Genomic DNA, 17,340 nt, shown 5'->3' on the forward strand with positions numbered 1-17,340 from the left:
ATATGCTCTTTACATCTTCCATCTTCCCTAGCTCATTCTTGCCCCAAAAAGCGAGTGTTTGAGTGTGTGTGTTAAGTGAGGCAGAGAGAATTCAAGAAAGCCACAAAAGTCACCGTGAAGCATCCACCAAAACTTCACTTAGTTAATTGCTCCCATATGTCGTCTTCGACTGTTTTCAAAACGCAGCAAGGAGGGGGACGCCTTGTCACTGATTTTAAAGAAGTTGAAAACGACTACTCATCTTGATCCAGGCCCAGAGGGCCCCAGGCGCAGCCTCAGGAGACTAGCCCCCTGGCGGGGCGCTGGAGACCGGACCCGGAGAGGTGGGGCGGAAGGCGCTGCGCCCGCGCCCGGCGGAAAGTTCGCGCGCTGCGCCCCAGCGGGTCCCGGGAGCCGCCGCAGCCCGGGGCGGGGAGGGGCGCGGGAGGCGCGGCCCGGGCGGGCGCGCGAGAGGAAGGTGCCTTCGGGAACACGCGCAAGGGCGGGGATTCGCGCTGCCAATGAGGCCCGGGTGTGGGCCGCGCGAGGCGGGGGGACGGGCCAGAACGCAGCCTTCGCTGTGGCAGCTGCGGGAGCATTGGCCGCGTCGGGAGCCGGAGGAGAGGTAGCCGCGGACCGCCGAGCTGGCCGCGCCCCGAGGCCCGGCCCTGGGGTAGGGAACCGCGCCGAGGAGCTGGAAACTTTCCCGGCAGGTAACTCCCGCCGCCCTGGCGCCGCCGCCGGACTCCCTGCGTCCCGGGCACCGCCAGCTGCTGCGGTGCTGAGGGGAGGAGAGGGTCCCGCGGAGGAGGAGAGGGAGATGGGGAGAGTTGAAAAGCATGTGGGAAAGTTTCTGGAGCCTCTCTTCCCCACCCCCTCTCTGGCTGGGCACACCCGGGAGCTTTCCGGGGATAGGCTTGGACATGTTGGGCGCCCCGGGCCTTGGTCCTGCCGGTTCGGGAAAGTCGGCGCCTTCCCTTCGTGGTCCCCTCCGTGCCGGACCGAGTAGTCCCCGGCAGGACTGAGGTGCGGGGGCAAGCGGGAACGCGCGGCAGCACGCTAGAGTTTCGGGACCACCCCCGCCCGGCGCGCCTCCTCGCCCCCTTTCCCGCCTCCTCTGTAGCCCGCGGGCTTGGCAAGGGCTTGGGCTGCGCCTGGTACCTGGGGCAGGGGAGGCGGAGGAGAAGCGCGCCTGGCACCGCGGGGTCCAGGGCGCCCCCCGGAGTGTAGGGGAGCGCGAGTCGCGAAGTTGCCGGGTGAACTTAAGCCGGAGAGCGGAGTGTGTGTGAGGGGGTGCTGTGGTATTGCCCCAGTCTGGGCTAAAAGTCCATTGCTTCCTTTCCAAAACACCGCGATTAGCATATCCACGTTCTTTTTTGTGTGTGTGTGGGGGAGGGTAAGATTAGACATTGAGGGGGAGCTGAAAAAGACGATGATTGTATCAGGATTGTGAATCCCCCGGTTCTTGGATAGTGGAGAGTGGTCACTTTTGGGGGGACTTACGGCAAGGCTCGCGTCTTACTGGAAGACTTTCGGGGGTGCGGGCGCTCAGCGCTGGGAGTTTGGGGGGCTCCCCGCTTTGGCGCGGCAGCTTTCCGGAACGGCTGGCGAGGAAGGAAGCCCTAGGCATTGTGTGGCGTATTTGCAGACAGAAAGGTCTCAGGATCGGCAGTCTCAAAACTTATTGTGTAAGGCTCGGGGAAGAAATGCGGCGGTCCCCGGATAGAAATACCGCGCCGTGGCCAGGAGTTGAGAGGACGCTGGGCTCGGCCACAGTCTTCCCCTCCAGCCCACTCTTGACAGCCCTAGATCATTGTGCCTCCGGTGACTCGTAACGGTCGCGCTGTCCCCGCTAGAGTCAACTAGGGGAGGTGGAAGGGCACCTTCATCTTGAACTTGACCCTAGGAGCAGCGCCGTCTGGGCAGGTTGCAAGGTAAAGGCAAGCTGAATCTAACCGTGGATGGGCCTCGAACTCTGGCACGGAAAGGAAGTGCCTTGTCCAGAATCTTTGAGAAAGGGTTTAGGACTGCTGAGTTCACTAACTCTGGAAATACCAGACCACCAGACTGCAGAAGTTGATGTGTTTGGAGGGGGTGGGGACGGGAGAGGAAAGGGGAAACCTGGTTAGTTGGTACAGAAAGTTGGTATTTCTCTGTAGTGAAAATGAGGGGAGTCTGCATCTCTGCTTTCACCAGATCCGTTACTCTGGTTTTTTGTTTGTTTGTTTGTTTTTTCCTTCCTGGGTCATCTTTACTTCTGCCAGGCTGGCACTCCGGGATGGGGGAGGGGAAGGAGAAGCAGCAGTTGTGAAGCTCCACTGGCCAGCTTGGAGGTATTTTAGATCTGCTACTAGGAAGATTCCTGGATTTTAACAGCTGCTTCTTGATTGCTGGGAATGAGAGAATTTATGAGTGACTGAGAGATGGTCATTATAGTAGTAGTCTGAATGTTTTACTCATCTAATCTACTTAAGGATCTCAGGAGGGACCTTCTTGAGACAATGCCAGCTTCTGCAGAGTTTGTCAGCCAGAATGTTTGGTGGGTGTTAGTCAGAACTCATGGTAAATATATCCTGGTGGTACTGAGATGAAAAGTATGCAGCAGTAAAGGAAATGTGGTATCTGACATCCTTCAGGACTTCCTCCTAGCCTTGCTCCTGTTACCTGCCAAGTGAACTTGGTCCAGGCTTCCGGACTGTTGTGATTTGACAATAAGGGATGGGAAATAGTGTCATCCATTTTAGTGGGGCAGGAAAGTCCAGAAATAAATGTAAGGTTACTTTTTCATGACCCTGGCTTTCAGCTGTGATGCCACAAAGTTAACTTTTGCTGGGACTTGGAAGCACTGTTTTTCCTGCTTTCCTGGTTTAACCACCAGAACGCCCAAATCATCATAATTTATGTCCATCGTGGAACTAAAGCATAACTGATTCATAGTCAGCCCTTTTCTGCTTCCCATAAGAGCCTGTAGAAAAAAGAACATTTTGTCTCTTTCACCACACTCAATTTATTTGGTGCCATAGTGGGTTTTTGATACTGGGTGATTGAGGGCACAATTTTAAAGACAATGAAATTGTCTCCATTAAATTGTTCTTTTTTAGGCAACAGCCCCTTCAGAGTTGCTGATTAATTCTTTATCTCCCAGGGAACATTAAAACCAGTATCTCTGGCCTGGTATAACTATAATCCATATTATAATGATGCCTGTCAGCTTAGCTGGAGGTTATAATGTTATGTCAATGTTTCTTCTAGCCATTTCTAACCCAAATGTAAAGGTTTTGTCTAGGTTGGGGTGAAAGTTGTCTGTGAGCCTCACAGTAAGAGAAATGGCTTTATTTTTATCTTTCTGATGGAAAGTTTAGTTTAACTTGTTATAGGAGTAAAGTTTACTGCAAAATGAAGCAGAGGGTGTGTGTGTGTGTGTGTGTGTGTGTGTGTGTGTGTGTGTGTGTGTTGCTGGGAGAGATTTTGTTAAAAAAATCTTTAAGTTTATTTATTTTGAGAAAGAGACAGGGGAGGAGCAGAGAGAGAGGAGAGAGAGAATCCTAAGCAGGCTCCGCACTGTCAGTCGGAACCTGATGCAGGGCTTGAACTCATGAACTGGGAGACCATGACTGAGCTGCTATCAAGAGTTGGACATTTAACTGACTGAGCCACCCACGCACCCCTGTTTGATTGTCTTTTAAATGTGTTTTTCAGTGGAGGAAAATTAGAACCTCCTCCCAACCAGTTTACAAAAGTGTTTTTGTACAAGGCTCTAACACCTTCCTGGGCCTTGATTTTCTCATCATTATCATTTCTAAAATGGGATTATCTTTCAGCCCTAAAGTTTTCCAAGAGTTTGAGAAATATAGGCATTCTGGAACCTGTGCTGTAATATTAGCACAGCATTTTGGGATTTACAAAGGGCTTTACTTAAATAATTTTAACCCTTAATTCTCAAGTTAGGAAATTGAGGCTGAGCAAGTTAGATCAGTTTGCTAGATGTCATCTACAAACGGTGGAGTTGAACTTGAACCTAGGTTCTTGGATTCTCCCCCTCCTCTCCACCCTTTTTGTTTAGGGAGACACCTGAGAATTGGCCAAAACTTGACAAACAGACTAATGTTAATATGTGGCAGTTTCTCACAGTATTTCATTTATAGGTTATTCTGGTTTCAGAACTCCAGGGTTAACATCTATGCTTTGATGTCAGAGAGTAAAAACAGACCAGTAATAATGGTAATAAAACTTTCTCCCCAAGAGAGTTTCAGAAATTCACATACCTCAAATTAATCATTTGTTTATTTTCAACTTTTCTTTTATTAAGTAGGCTTCAGGGCCTAGTGTGATTTATAATCCAGACTAGTAACCCAGACAGCATTCTTAAGGAAGTCAATCCTCAAATCTGCATGTCTTTTTTTAAAATAAGAAATGAACGTATCATTTGCTTTTCATCTTGGTATCTCTCAGCGGAATAATATAGCCTGGATATAAATGTCCCTTTTTTGGTGTCATCGTTTTTGGGCTCTTTCTACTGATGTCTGGATAAGTCTAATTTTGCAGCTCTTTTTGTGCTACGTAAATTCTTCCCTTATGCTGTTGGTTTAATGGTAAAGAAGTAAGTAGTAGGATGCAGGTGACCCATTTTCACCGTGACTCTAAATGTTTGTACTGTGTCTTGCTTGCCTGTTTAAGAGCACTGAGTGCAACTTGACACTCATCTGGAAGCTGGTATGGATTTTCTTTAAAAGGTTCTAAAATAAAATTATGTGCTAAGCTATAGGCTCTTTTATGTGTGAGCAGCCTGTCCATCTTTAGCTTTTTAAACTTATTCTCCGAAGACTGCCTCTTCAGAAAGTTAAGCAGTGGGGTTTAAACCTCAAAAAAGAGTGTGTACCAATAAGTATCGATTGCCTGACTGTAAAGGCTGCCATTTCTGTGTGTGTGAGCAGAGAGAGCATTATGAACCCGTATTTGCTAGTGAAGTTGGGAGACTTTGTTATCAGTGTACTAGAAGGGGACAAGAGCAGCAAAGCAGAAGAATAGCTTCTGGTTTTTTATTATCAGGAGACTGGGTTTTGAATGATAGGGGAGGACTTTTGATAAAGAAGGCTATCAGGAAATATCTTGTGGAGAGTGAAAGGGGTTCTGGTTTGGCTAGGCTGTGCTATTGATGGGGTTTGCTCTTCTACAGTAGACGTTGTCTTTAAGGGCTCTGGCAGGTGTGTGTAATCAAGAAGAATATTCTGGAAAGAAGAGTCCCATAGGCAAGAATGTCAAGGACTAAAAGAGTGTTGTAGAAGGATGGCATGGTCCCTGGATTTTAGCACAGATATTTGCCACTACTGTGAAGGAATTCATTAGTAAAAATCTTCTGGCCACAGTTGTATGTAGATCTGAACCCAGTATGTTCAGTTGTATAGCCCAGAGCCACAGTGACTCACCACCTTTCCTGCCCCACCCCAGTACACCGAGGGTTACTTGCCTATCATGAACAGTGGCTTATTACCTCTGTAAGTCCAGGTGGGGGTAGGGCAGTCTCTAAGAAACACTTGGTTATATTCTTTTCATGCATACCTACTCATGCAAACAGGGTCCTTTATTACATGTGCTTTTGAAGAGATGTGAAAAAGATTTGACATACAAGGGTGCATATATCTGCACAGTTTAGAGTACAGTATATACTTGTATAATGTGCTTTTTTCCCCCTGTCATATCAGTAAATTCTTTGGCACTGTTTTAATGGCTATTTGGTAAATCCATTACCTACATTACCATAATTTATTTAGCCAGTCCATTTGGACATTTAGGTGTGTTGAAAAGAAATACCTCTTAGGCATTAAGAGCCCTTTGGCTCAGATCTGATTTACTCATTAAATTATAGGGTCCAGCACACTGCCCCACATAGGGGCACCTGGCTGCTGGTAGCTTCAGAACCTCCCATCATCAAGAAACTGACTCTTTGCTCTTAGTTCCAATTTGGGAAAACCCTGGAGAGAACTCAGATTGGCCTGATGCCAGCCAAAGGAGAGTTACGGTCGGCAGTCTCCATTTAGACCCACAAGATGGGACTGTGGGGAGACAAAGTGTCCCACAAAGAAGGAGGTTATTGTTAATGGAAGAGGGAGGGAACCGGCTAAACAAAAAGAGCTAGCTGTTTAATGTAGGATATGTTTCCAAAAGTGGTATTGCTGGTCATAACAACATACCAATGTGTCAGAGGGTAAGAACATTTTTAATGCTCCTGTGATATACACTCCACAGTCTGAGACTTTTCCACATTCTGTGGAGATTTGAATTGCTGCATATACAGGCACTCGTGTAACAGGATAGTGAATTACTGCAAAAAAGTCGGGAATTGGTTATTATTATCATGTATCCCATTATACTCCCCTCTCTTTGCCATGCTTTATTCTAAATTACTTGGGGGTGAGTAACATCAATTATTAATGTTTATCGAGTGCTTGCTTACACTGAACTAGATGTTTGAATTTAAAAAAATCTGTGGCAATGAAACAGTATAGTTTTTTCTTCCCCCCATTATCCTGCATGCAGAGTGTTATACCAGGGATGGCTAAACCACAGCACTCCCCATCCTGGTCTCCTTTCCTTCCTATAGTTTAAACCAACTACTGTTTAGTTGGTTGGGATTCAGAAGTTGGAGCTGGGCTCAGCTGGGTGGTTTTTCCGCCTGGGCCTAGGCTCACTCATGCCCTGGTGGTTACATGATTCTTTGCAAGGGCCACTGCTATAATAATTTCCACATTACTTGGTATCATAATCTTGCTTTTGATTAGTTTTCCATTGGCCATTCACTTCAAGGTAAGTTGGGTGTGTCCTTTGCCTGAGGGAGTGAATCTTGATTTAAGTCAAGTCAACTTTAGTAATATACCTGTTGCCAGTGACTGGTTAATGAATACTTATGTGACACCTTTTGGGTACCACCATATTAGGAACCAAAGGTGGTCAGCAAAATAGAACAGGTTGATACTGTGAGGATCACAGAGTTCAAGGATAGATGGTGCCTAAGAACACAGTGACCTTTTTCAGCTGCTGAATTCACTAACCCTAAAACCACTGTGACTCAGAACTTCTTATGTGAGCATTATTTTTTATTATTGTTATTGTTTGAGGCACTTATCTCCAAGTAGAGTGTGCTAGATCATCCAGTATGGAAAGGAAGAAAATATTAGAACTTTATCCAGAAAAGAAAAAGCTTTACTAATATTTAATAGATGGATTGACACTGTTTGCCATATCTGAAAGTCTCCTGTTACTTAGGTTACATGAGGGACGAGTTGGCATTTTACAAACTGGTGGAATTGCCAGTGGTACTTTCATTCTTGCCTTTGGTGTACTTTATCTGTGTAAAGGGGTTTATGGATTATATTATCTATTTTTAAGTAAATCGACTCCCACAGAATGGGCAAGTGGCTTAAAAAGATTCTTGCAAAGAAAGTTTAATGATAATGATCTGAGGCTATAGGAACAAGAAAATGTCTTATAATGAGATTAAAAAATGACTTTTAAAGTTTACTTATTTATTTTTGAGAGACAGATGGAGTGGTGAAGGGGCAGAGGTAGAGAGAGGGAGGGAGGAAGAAAGAATCCCAAGCAGGCTCTGATGCTGGGCTTGAACTCATGGTGAGATCATGACCTGAGCCAAAATCAAGAGTCCAATGCTTAACTGACTGAGCCACTCAAGCGCCCTGGAAATGACTTTTAAATCAGATTAGTAAATTGGTACAAAAATTGTATATGAATTTGTATTAATAAAAATAAACTTGCAAATGCTATTTGAATCATTCTCATCATTTAAAAAGTTTTTAGTAGATGTTTTATAATGTACATACTACATACACCTGTAATTCATAAGTCTAGTGTTTTAATTATGCATAAATTACATGCAACTTATAACATGTGGGGGGGTACATGTTTAAATTTTTTTTACTTTTAGGGCTGCATGATCCAAAAAGTTTTGAGACCATGTTTTCGTGCCACTTGTAGTTATGTAATTTTTGTTACTTGTAGCTGAAGGCACAACCCATTCAAGGTCAGGTGAGAGACATGGCTGTTCCCTTTTTATTCATAGCTTTCAAGATTCTCCATCATCTGGCTCATAACTTTCTTTTCCAGACCCAGTTGTCTTCTCTGTGTCTCTGCAAATGACACGTCAGCTAGGGGCCCATTCCATAACTGTCATATACTTTCTATAAATTTTGCCTCTGGGGAGACTGTTCTCCCCCCCTCCCCCCACTACATTTTCATTGTCCTTCAAGAACTAGCTCAAGTAAATACTGCTTCCTTATTAATATTTTTCTGATCTCCCCCTTCTGCATTTACATGGTTGCTTCTATTTAGTCCCCAGCACATTACTTGAACAACTACAATGTTTTGTTTTTTTTTCTTTTTGCCTTTTATTATTAAGTTGTTGGCCTGCTTACTTTGCCTATGGGTTATAGCTTCTTGATGGTTGGAGTCGTGTCTTGCCTGAGTCAGCTTTTTAAATTGCTTGTTTCCCTTTCCGGGGAGAAAAGGGAGGCAGGTGGAGAACCCAGTTACTGTGGGTAGCTTCTCTCTCCTCCACTTCTCAACAGGCTTAGGAGGTTGAGTGCTCCATATACATGTAAGGTATCTGAGGGTAAGGAATGCACATGGCCAAGACAGGAGGATCCAGGGTCCAAACCCAGGACATTTTTATTTCAGAGGTTTTTTGTCTGCCCTCTCATGTGTTGTGCACAGTTAAACATTGTTCTTCTTTCATGTGGAAACACTGACATGGGTAAAAATGGGGAGGTTGGTGGGCTGATGCTGTAGAAACCTCCCTGGACAATCCTAGGCAGGTGCAGTCAGTTCAAAGGAAAGTCCGCTCTCCTGTGGAGTAAAGACAAGGCCTGGAGCGTGGGTTGTGTGACAACCTAAATGCCTGTGGACAGTTAGCTGTCTGCAATAGCACCAAACAAAATCATGGGGGAACTCCCACAGTAGGATTTGGCCTGAGTGTCCCCTTTGAGAAGCTGGAGGTGATGGCCTCTCCGTGGTTCAGCTGAGTCAGATTGCATATGCCGTTATTCTCTCTGTGGTAAGGATAATTGAAGGTTGACAAGTTGTCGGCTTTCAAGTTGAGCCATGTTAGATATATGCTATCATGATGGAAAACAGACATCTCTCCAGGGTTTTGAGGGTCAAATGACAGAATGCGTATGAAAGGCTTTTGAACATTGTAAATTGCCTCCTAGATGCAAGGGATACATCAAATTTTATTGTTTCCTTATAGCAGTGACTTCTAGCTCAGATTTCTGTGTTAGCAATTTTTGTCTTCTTTTAAGTGTACTTCCAAAGACTTTTTAAGTGTGGAGGCTCTTAAATGGAATGGGACACGTTTTTTTCTTAAATGAACTGCAGATATTAGTTGAAAGCTTGCTTTTAAACTTTTGGCCGTGGAGTAGATAGAATTTGTGGTAAGGTGAATCTGTCTAGGGATCTAGTTGTTCAAGTACTCAAAAGATCATTTATAAGAATGGGACCACGTCTGGTGCAGAAAGATGGGAATCTGGGGGACTTTGAGGTAAATTGTTAGAAGCCCTTAGGAACTACCTGAAAGACTGTCAGAGAGTTTTGATTTCAGGTTTTGTTTTGTTTGGTTTTGGTTTGGTTTGTGTTTTGTTACTGTGAAACCACTAACTTATTTTGAGGAGTCATTGGAGAGGGTTTGAGGAGCCTTTGAAATATCTCAGGGCAGGGACACCTTGGTGGCTCAGTTGCTTAAGTGGCTGACTCTTGATTTTGGCTCATGTCATGATCTCATGTTTATGAGATCGAGCCCCATGTTGGGCTCTGTGCTGACAGCAAGAAGCCTGGTTGGGATTCTCTCTCTCTCTCTCTCTCTCTCTCTCTCTCTCTCTCTCTTTCTCTCTCTTTCTGCCCCTCCCCCACCATGCACTCTCACTCACTCAAAATAAATAATAAAAACTTAAAAGAAAAAAAGAAATATATCAGGGACATTTTGAAAGTGAAAAAAACTAGGTGTGGTTTGACAACTTATGAATTTGAAATCTCTTCTGTTGTAGATTTCAAAAGGAAATAGATTTGAATAAGTAAAATTTAACTCCACTTGAGGGAAATTTTTAGTGGCAATTTTGTATTGTAGAAAGAGTTTGATTTAGGGGCAACTTGGTGGCTCAGTAGGTTAAGTGTCAGACTTTGGCTCAGGTCATAATCTCACGGTTTGTGAATTTGAGCCCTACATTGGGCTTTCTGCTGTCAATGTAAAGCCTGCTTTGTATCCTCTGTCTCCTCCTCTCTCTGCTCCTCCCCTACTCACATTTTCTCTCGCTCTCCCTCCCTCTCAAAAATAAATAAACGCTAAAAAAATCAGAGTTTGATTTAGAAATGAAAACATGCTAACTTAAAGAGTCCACATGTACTTATTTATGGATGCAAAAGACAGAGAAAGCGAGAGGCTTTTAAGTTGCAAATAAAATTGTGAATTATTTATTATTTATTTACTATTATTATTTTATTATTGGAGTATGTGAGTTTTTTAATTATTCAGGGTTCTTAGAACATGCATGTGACTTAAGAGAGCCTTACCGCAGAGTGATTTAGCTAGATAAAGCAGCAATTCCCAAAGGAGTGTCCAAGGAAAATGCAATTCTTAGGAAATTAGTAGATGTTATGCACTGAAAAAAGGTTCTGTGTTCAAATAAGTGGGAAGATTGGGGTTAACCAAAGTAAAATAGGTATTTTTGTTTTTTTCCCCTAACATTTATTTACTCATTTGAGAGAGAGAGAGAGAGAGAGAGAGAGAGAAAACTCGAGCGGAGGAGGGGCGGAGAGAGAGGGAGAAAGAGAATCCCAGGCAGGCTTCATGCTATCAGTGCAGAGGCCACAGTGGGGCTCGATCTCACCAACTCTGAGATCATGACCTGAGCCAAAATCAAGAGTCTGATGGTTAATTGACTGAGCTACCAAGGGCCTTGGTAATTTTCTTTTTAGCTGCAGGACTTTTGAGCACCATTATTTTTAATATTTATTGTAAATCTCCTTGGAGGGAACCAGAGTTTTAAGCATTTCCCAAATGCATTGAGTTGTAGAAACTTTTTTTGCAAAGCATCTTTGCCAGAGAACAATTTTGGGTTGTTTGATATGGTCAAATAGCTTTAAACCAAATCCCAGACATCATTTAATTTCACCTGACAAACTTTGGTATGCATTTCTAACTAAGGACTTAAAAAAAAAACAACCCACCACCTTGTTATCACTTTTCATAAAATTAACAGTGATTTCTTAGTGTCAGTTTTTTTTTAAGTGTATTTATTTTGAGAGAAAGCAAGAGTGAGCGGGGGAGGAGCACAGAGAGAGGGAGAGAGAATCCAGAGTAGACTCCACACCATCAGTGCAGAGCTCAGTGTGGGGCTGGAACCCATGAATCGTGAGATCGTGACCTGAGCTGAAATCAAGAGCCAGATAAAGTTTACATATAGCACTGTGTGTTTTTGTTGATTTGGCCTGTTGGTCTTTTTTTTTTTTTTTTTTAAGTTTATTTATTTTTATTTTGAGAGAGAGAGAGAGAGAGAGAGAGAGAGCAAGCACAATCATAGGAGCAGGAAATCCTTGGGCAGAGAATCCCAAGCAGGCTCCGTGCTGTCAGTGTGCAGCCCAATGTAGAGCTGGATCTCATGAACGTAAGATCATGACCTGAACTGAAACCAAGAGTTGGGCGCTAACCAGCTGAGCCATCTAGGTGCCCCCACCTTTAGACTTTTTAAATGTAGAAAAATGCTATTTCACTACCCCCTCCCTCTCCCTCCTGACTTTTAGAAGATAACTTGTAGGACGTCCTATATCTGAATTTGTTTCCTTGTGGTGTTGTGTACCTTGTCCTTTGCCCTCTGTATTTCTTATAAATTCGAGGTTAGATTTCAAGGCATGGTTTAAATTTAGGTTAAATATTTTGGGCAAGAACAGGTCCTAAACTATGCTTTTCTCCTCCCTATGATTTGAGAACAGGCATTTTAATTTAGCAATTCATAAGTAGGTCATATATATATATATATATATGTACACATACATATATATATATAAAATGGCTTAGAGTTTGTTTGGAAATTAATTTTATTAGTATAACAAGTGGATGCAAATTTAATTTATTCCAGTTGTGGTTGGAAACGTGGTGGTATTCTGAATAGTTGGTCTGGTTAAATGGATATAAGTTTTCAGTGTATCTTAAGATTATAAACCATGCGCCTATTGGTTAAAATGGCTTGAGTGTTAAACATTTTGATGTTTGGATTTTATTCAGAATGACAAGGTATCTGAGTTGTAATTGTAAAACACTATTCTATAAAAATTTATTCTAAGCACATTAATTAAGAACATGCATTAATTCTACTTCTGTTGGATAAATCTTAACAATATCATTCTGACAAATGCTTATGCTAATTTCAGGTACAGCCATAAATCTAAGGACACTCTCAGGGTAATAATTTTATACATACATTGTCTTGGAAACTCGGACATGTAAATAAAAGTTCCTACTGTAGCTGACTTTGCTAACTTAATTTGATATTTAAGTTTTTTCCCTTGATATCCTTCCAAGTGCTTGTATGTCTGGGAAAAATTAAAATCAGAAATTTTGTGTGTCTTAATGAAGAATAGTTTGGCATATATAAAGTAACTTTGTGTGAAGAATGATAGCTATCATAGGTAGTTCCCAGCACATTCTTGTGTTTAATCCCTTAGAGGGTAGGAATACTGTTGTATATATTGAAATTTGCTTGTTGTAAATGAGGTACCTTGGACAGTAAGTACTTTGCAACTATAGTAGTATACTAAAAATAGACACATAGCACTCTCTTTTTTCTCCTCCTCTTTTAAAAATATAAATAAATAGGGTATAGTGAAAAAAGCATGATCTTTGAAGTCAGATGAACTGTGGTTTTGTGTGTGATTCTGGACAGTTTACTTGACCTCTGTCTCTTTGCCTGTAAAATGGGGTAGTAATCCTGTTTCATAGGCTTCCTGCCAAGATGCAGGTGAGAACCTATATAACACGCTTAGCACTGTGCTTGGCTTATAGGTGCCGAAAACACGTCCTCTTCTTCCTTCTTTTCCTCTTAACCATATTTTTAAGCTCAGCATTCTGGATCAGTAATTGAATGGAAGTTTTTGCTTATTCTGAGTATTTTTAAAATTGCTAATTTTAAGGTACTTGTTATAGAAGTCCAAATAAGACACCAATTTCAAGATAATCTTTATAAGTTGGTTGGTTGTTTGTATTAAAACAATTAGATGTTTATATGAAATGTTTTCAGCAAACAAGTGGGATATTTTTAGGTGGTAATCTAGGAGAAGGAACCAGAGGAAAAATGATATTTTGTTGTTGGCATGAAGCTGTTGCTAACAAACTGTCTGGTTTTAATGAAAATCAGTATTTTAAAAATCCATTTATTTACTAAGGTGAGCGAGAACACGAGAAGCTCTGCGAACTCGTGTAGACTGTTATTTGAGTGTCGGGTAGAATAACACGCTTTCTTTTACCCAGATGAAGTAAGCCTGTAGCATCACACTCAAGTCATCTGTGTGTGTTTATGAACAGGGCTGTTGCCAAACCAGGAGAACAGCCTTCCTGCAGAGGAGAGGGGTCAGTGCTTCCCTGACTCCCTGAAGGGCCTCAGGAGCCTCACAGTGGGGAGGAGGAGAGATTCTCCTTCCTGGCTTGTGCCTTGTTAAAGACTCACGTAAAGAGACAGTTAATATATCTTAACTTTCAAATGGAAAGTAGTCAAGGAACACGTTTTGGAGGCAGCATAAATAGACATTTATGGGGCTTGACTCCTTGGCATTTTGGGTGAACCAAGAAGTGTTCTTTTCCAGTCAGCTGTTTCTGAGTCTTGGGACATGTGACTTTGCTAATGGCTTGTGCAAGAGCAGGTCCCAGGAAGACCAGTACTCACACTGTTCTCTGCCCAGGTGACACCTGTTCTCTGAGAATGAACCGGATTCCCCAAGGGCACACAGGTCCAGCGCACTTGAACTTCTTACACTTTTTTTTCCTACCATTAAGTAAGTTTTGTTTATCCCTTCGTTTCTGAAATGTTTTGTTTAAGTAAGAGGGACTCCTTAAGCTGTCCAGTTCCACATACTGAAAGTCTAGCCAGGAAGAATCAGAGAATGTGATTTCCCTCTCCCATCATGGCAAAAGGGAGGAGATATCATTTCTAGAGGGATAGTCATTGAGCTCTAAGCAGATGGAATTTATAAAGACATTCATCTACACAGCACTTTTTTGCTTCCTTCATTAAGAGCAATCTTAGCTCAAGGAATATAATATCCTTATGAGTTTTAGAAGTAAAAAGTTACCATGAAGGTGTTAACTGTTTGACAAATCAGAAACTGTTTTCATTTGGTGGAAGGCTTGCAATAATTTTTCCAACAAATACTTTTTGAGGGCTGCCATTGTGCCCTTCTAAGGTTGAAGCCCAGCTCTGTGCCTCAGTCTGAGGAGGCCAGTGCATACATAGTACAAATATTAGAAGGCAGGTGTGGAGCAGGAGAGTAGAGAAGGAAGGGGAGGGGAGAAGGAGGAGGAAGCAGATGAGGAGCTGGTGGCTGAGGAAGACTTCAGGGAGGGGGTGAAGGATGCGTTGCACTTTGCCAACTGGGGAAGGGGGTGAGGGGCTCTCCGTGACGGGAGCATGACCGGCAGAGGCAGGGAGGCGTGAAAATACAAGTCATGTTTGGAGTATTGTTACTAGAACAGATGGTGCTTGGCATTTGGGTACAGTGGCAGGGAGGAGAGAGAGCCAGATTGCAAAAGGCCTTGCATGCTAGGCTAAGAAGTGTGGACTTGATCCTGTAAAGCAAGTGATAGCTGTCAAAGGTTTGAAAGCAGGGAGATGATGTAATCAGAGCTGCGTGTTGGAGAAAAGCTCTGGTGGCGGTGGTATGGAGGAGAGACTGGATCGGGGACAGATGGGCGGCAGGGCTCTCTGTTAGGAGGCTTTTGAAGTAGGTCAGGTGAGAGATGATGTTTGGGGCCTGCGTTAGTGGGGGAAGAGAATTAATGTCAGTTCAGCACCTTTTGTTGTGCATTTAGGATGCATTAGCTCATTTCATTGTCGCAGAACTCTGTTCACAGAGTCCTGTTGTCCTCACCCTCATTTTGCAGAGAGGGAAAGGGGCTCAGAGTAACCTGGCTCAGCCAAGGTTTGAACTCAGCTGGACAGTCCAGTGCCATTGTGCTTTTACGGCAGAGGGAATGAGAACACAAAGAAGGGTGCTCATGGGAGCTGCTTTGTGCAGCAGAGTGGAAGCTCCTTCCAGAATAGAAAGGGCTGCTTGGCGGCTGACTAAAGGTAGAGGGCAAGGCTGTTTCCAGGCCCGGCATCGAGGTGTGCACGATCGTTGATACCCCTCAGAGGCCTCTCTGAGGAGGGGATGGACAGGGTTTGGGGCCCCTCTGGGATACCCATTTGGAAATTCCCAGTAGCCAGTTGGAGATTTGGTTCCTGAAGCCCTTCCCAGTCCTCCGGGTAGGCTTGGACTAGAACTTGTGTAGGGGGGGGATGGGTAATGAGCCCTTCCTCCCATAGACCCTAGTCCTATAGTGTGTTGTATTGCCCTTCTTCTGAAGGGCCCTTTCCAGGCCCTGCCTGTTGGTGTTTCAGTTAGTCTGGAGTGAGTTGGCAGTCTGCATTTATAGTAAGATCCTGGGATCCTGGATTGAGCCAGACAGGTAACAAGAGCATCATACTGTTGAGAATATTTGGCTGTGTGTGGTCTAGGCTGTCTTTTAACTTCATTTCTTTCAGGGGGGCTTTCGATAGCACCTTAATATGATGTTGATCTCTAGTAAGAACCGACACCTTGGAAAATTGCTTGTTTTTAGGAACTTAACATTCATATTTAATTTTGCCAAGGTCATTTTTTAGTTATTTAGTATTTTGGATTAATGCTCAAAAGTAGCAAGCCCCCAATATTAGGTTTGGCTTGCCTTTTAAGTGGACTTTTGGCAAGAGATTTCTAGGGAAATTAGATAATGAGTATTTTCCTTGCTTATGAAAAAGAGGTTGGAAGAGGGAACCTGGCCATGTGGAGAGTGAGGAATAGTGCCTTGGGGCTCTTGGTTTGCCTGGGAATGGCCTAGGTGGTCACAGATCAGAAAGTCACTGAATGGGGACCTAATGTACAGCATGGTGACTATAAAATTACATATTTGAAAATTGTTAAGAGGGTGGGTCTTAAATGTTATCAAACATGGTCAACCAACTGGTCATTAGACCATTTCTTTGTTATTGGTCATGACCCTGGCCTAATCGCCTCCCTCTTTCCTCTCTTCACTGTGTCTTTTTTCTTTCTGTTGAGATATAGTGATATACAATATTATATTTGTTTTGGGTATACAACATAATGATTCAACATTTGTATACGTTGTGGAATCATTACCACAATAAGTCTAGTTAGTTAACATCCATCACCATATATAGCTACAAGTTTTTCCTTGTGATGAGAACTTCTAAGATCTATTCTCTTAGTAACTTTCAGGTATACAGTACAGTATTGTGAACGATAGTCACCATGCTGTACATTACATCGCCAGGACTTATTTATTTTATACCTGGAAGTTTGTACCTTTTGACCCCCTTTAATTCACATTGCCCATCCCCTGAGTCATGTGTGTTGGGGTGAGTGAAGGCTTTGAAACCAAACAGACTGGGTTTGGGTCCCACCTCAGTGTGACCTGACTGTGAATTATCTCAGTGTGACCCTGGCATGCTACCCAGCTTCCATGACCTTGTTTTCTGTGACTTTGGAATGTGAGTACTTCTGAAGGTTGTTTGGGAAATGAGAGATATAAGGTCAAAACACCTAGGTCTAAACCCAGCCTTACTCCCTTAATCTTGGGAGGGAGAGTCAGACCTGGGAATGTGCTTTATTCGTCACACGTTAAGCGCCTAATTCTTCTACTCAGCAGTGTATTGAGGGCTGATGGCAGTGCATTTCTTTACAACATTACCTACAGTATTCTACCTTTCCTAAAGAGGTAGGAGGCATTTTTGTTTGGTTGTGGCTTATAATAGGAGAGAAAGGGTTTTTTGGTTTTTGTTTTCAACCTGTGTGCCTTTTGTATTGGTGTATGGTTACCCTTGGGATAATTCTTGTTGCTTTGTCTCACCTAATGAGTAAGGTTTGGGTTCATTAACTGCTTGCTGTTGAAGGTTCATTTTTATCATGTGTGAGAAGGAGGAACAGCTTCCTCTTGTGTCCCCACCTTTGCTAAATGCCATTATACTTCCTGTGTTAGTTACAGGGCTTCCCCACCGCTTTTCCTTATCCCTGTCCTGGTGCGGAGGACAGGAGGGGGTCGGCTTGTTC

The 17,340-nt window shown here is 43.3% G+C and overlaps 1 protein-coding gene across 1 annotated transcript in view; it reads left to right on the top strand.

Annotated features, from left to right (window-relative positions):
* The first annotated feature begins 590 nt into the window (after positions 1–590).
* Positions 591–17,340, top strand: part of TANC1 (tetratricopeptide repeat, ankyrin repeat and coiled-coil containing 1) — a 238,137-nt gene continuing 221,387 nt past the window's right edge. The window contains exon 1 of the mRNA XM_040476354.1: positions 591–692. The gene's annotated coding sequence lies outside the window, so the exon portion shown is untranslated. The remainder of the gene's footprint in view (positions 693–17,340) is intronic.

This window comes from Herpailurus yagouaroundi, unplaced genomic scaffold, assembly GCF_014898765.1.
Source record: "Herpailurus yagouaroundi ecotype Mexico unplaced genomic scaffold, PumYag 140, whole genome shotgun sequence".
Lineage (NCBI taxonomy): Eukaryota > Metazoa > Chordata > Mammalia > Carnivora > Felidae > Herpailurus > Herpailurus yagouaroundi.